Below are 3,436 nucleotides of genomic sequence, written 5' to 3'. Positions count from 1 at the left end.
ATCTGAACCTGATCATGCATCATTTATCCATCGCTCCAAGAGCTAAGCCGGTCAAACAGAAATTAAGAAAGATGAATCCACATGCGGTATTATTGGTAAAAGATGAAGTAAAGAAGTTATTAGATGCCGAATTCATTCGACCTATAGAATATGCTGAATGGGTTTCAAACATTGTACCAGTTTCAAAACTTGATGGAAGCATCAGAATATGCATAGTTTTTAGAGATGTCAACAAAGCCTATCCAAAAGATGACTTTCCTTTGCCCAACATTGACATAATTGTGGATCTAACAATAGGCCATGCAATGTTATCATTAACAGACGGTTTCTCTAGTTATAATCAAATCAAGATTGCCCCAGAGGATCAAGATAAAACTACGTTCACCTGTCCATGGGGAACGTATTGTTGGAACGTCATTCCTTTCAGCTTGAAGAATACAAGGGAAACTTATCAAAGAGCCATGATGACAATCTTCCATGATATGATGCATACCTTCATGGAGGACTATGTGGATGATTTATTGGATTACCCGAATAGAACATCTAGGGATATTAGATAAAATCTTTCAAAGATTAAAATAGTTCAAGGTCAGACTAAACCCTAAGAAGTGTGTCTTTGGGGTACATCAAGCAAACTATTAGGCTACATTGTGTCAGAAAAAGGCATTGAAGTAGATCTAGTGATGGTATAGGCGATCATAGAGATGCCACCTCCCTAGAACATTAGCCAACTCAAATCTCTACAAGGACGGCTATAATCCATCAGGAGATTCACAGGCCAACTAGTAGATAAATGTATCCCTTTCAATCATCTACTACACAAAAAACATACCTTTCAAATGGGAAGACAAGTGTGCGAAATCATTTCACCAGCTCAAGCAATATCTGATGAATCCACCAGTTTTGGTACCACCAATAGTAGGCAAGCTGCTCCTTCTCTACATATCAACAACTAAAGTATCATTTGGGGCATTGCTAGCACAAGAAGATTCGAAAGGAAAGGAATGAGCTATATATTACAACAAAAGAACTTTAAACGGATATGAGCTAAATTATACATTCATTAAGAAGGCTTGCTTGGCAGTAGTGTTCACCTCTCAAATTTTTTCATCACTACATGCTAGCTCATACAATCAAGCTAGTCGCAAAAATTGATCCTCTAAAGTATTTACTCAGCAAAGCAGCTCTTACAAGATGATTGACTAAGTGGATCATGATTCTTGATGAACTTGATATCCAGTACATAGAACATCGGGCTATCCAAGGATAGGTAATTGCAGATCAACTGGCTAAAGCACCGCTACCAGATAAACAACCAATGCAGGTGGAATTTCCAGACATGGATGCCCTCACTATTACACCCAAACAATGGACCCTGTACCTTGATGGATCCTATACATAACATGGATCAGGTGCCAACATCTTGTTCGTCACTCCAGAAGGGCACATGATTCCATGATCTTATAGACTGATGTTTCCATGCACCAACAACATCACTGAATATGAAGCCCTAGTCACAAGAATCAAAATAGTTGTGGAATGGAGAATCATAGAATTGAGAGTCTATGGAGATTCTCAACTGATCATCAATCAAATCAATGATGAATATCATAACAAGGATGATAAACTAATGCCCTATAAGAGAATGGTGGATGATTTCAAACAATACTTTGTACACATCAACTTCAAGAAAATACCAAGATTGGACAACAAAGTTGTTGATGCAATGGCCACTATCGCTTCACTGTTGCAAATTCTAGAGCAACAGAGTCGTTACGAGTTCCTGGTAGAGCAATGTTTTTCCCCAGCCTATGACAAATACACATCCCAAGTCATCTATGCCTTAACCGGTTCAGACTCCCCTTTATACAGGACAATCTATGAATATCTTAAAAACAATACTCTTCCACTTGACCTATCTTGTAACCAAAAATGTAGCTTCATCTGGCAAGCCACCTATTATACCTTAACTACTAACACCCTTTACCATCAAGGTCTAGATGACACTCTTCTTTATTGCCTTGATCATAATGAATCTGACTCTGCTTTAAACGAGCTTCACGAGGGTATCTATGGCATGCATTCAAGTGGTCCTGCTCTGACCAAAAAACTTCTGAAAATGGGATATTACTGGCCAACAAGGGAGAAAGAATCTTATCAATTTGCAAAGAAATGTCCTAAGTGCCAAATTCATGGCAATCTTATCCATGCACCAACAAAGGAGCTACAACCATTTACCACATCATGGCCTTTCTATCAGTGGGGACTTGATTTAGTAGGGAAAATTCATCCTTCTTCTTCAAATGGACACAAGTTCATTATCACTGCAATAGTGTATTTCACAAAATGGATTAAAGAAGTCCCAATGACCACTATAACTGGAAAATAGATTGCCTCATTTATTCTCAATTATATCATTTGCAGATATGGTATTCCCAGTTCCATCATTACCAACAATGGGCATCCTTTCAATAATCAAGATGTATGAGAGCTATATGAAAGATTCAAAATCCAACATCGCTTCTCTACACCTTACTACCCACATGGGAATGGTAAAAAAGAAGCATCAAATAAAACAATTCTGAAAATCCTCAAGAAAATAGTAAATGATGCATGTAAGGATTGGCATGTGCAACTCAATTCGGCACTTTGGGCATACAAGACTGGTATCCAGACACCTACAGGAGATACACCATATTCATTAGTGTACGGATCAGAAGCAATTATACCTCTTGAGGTAGAAATTCCATCTCTCAGAGTATCTTTGAAGGACCTCATACCAGATGAGGAGTATTGAGTCAACGGGTTGCATGAACTAGAGCTTCTGGATGAAAAATGATAACATGCCTATGACCATCTCAAAGCATACCAGCAGAGAATGTGTAAGAGTTACAATCATAGTCATCCCTAGGGCTTTCAAAGTCGGTGATCTTGTACTAAAAGAAAATCCGAGAAATCAACAAGATCGAGAAAAGAAGGGGAAGTTTGAACCTAACTAGTTGGGTCCCTTTGTCATCATATCAACCTACGGATTAGGCGCCTATCAGTTAATAATCTCAGAAAGAGACGTTCTCAATGAACCAACCAACAACATCCATCTAAATAAATTCTACACTTGAGTCGTCTAATGCATGGAAAAAAATAAAATAAAAAAATACAAAAAAATCAAAAATAAATAAAAAAGTGCAATAAAAACAAGTAGTGAAAACTTGGTAATGAGCGCTATTTGTGAGAGAATGACTCCTCTATCTATTAGTACTCATATCTTTAATCTATCTAAGTCTTAGCTAATGGCCATCACCCAACACTTATTCACGCAACATTATCCTAGACATACTTAGCATAGTCACTGTCCTTGATTATCCAAAAAAGCTTATCCATATCATATCCCACCATGGATTGGTGATTAATGTATATATCCACATCAATAGATATC

Source organism: Cryptomeria japonica, chromosome 9 (genome assembly GCF_030272615.1).
Source record: "Cryptomeria japonica chromosome 9, Sugi_1.0, whole genome shotgun sequence".
Lineage (NCBI taxonomy): Eukaryota > Viridiplantae > Streptophyta > Pinopsida > Cupressales > Cupressaceae > Cryptomeria > Cryptomeria japonica.
The sequence above is the reverse complement of the archived record's forward strand: the minus strand, read 5'-3'. Positions refer to the sequence as shown.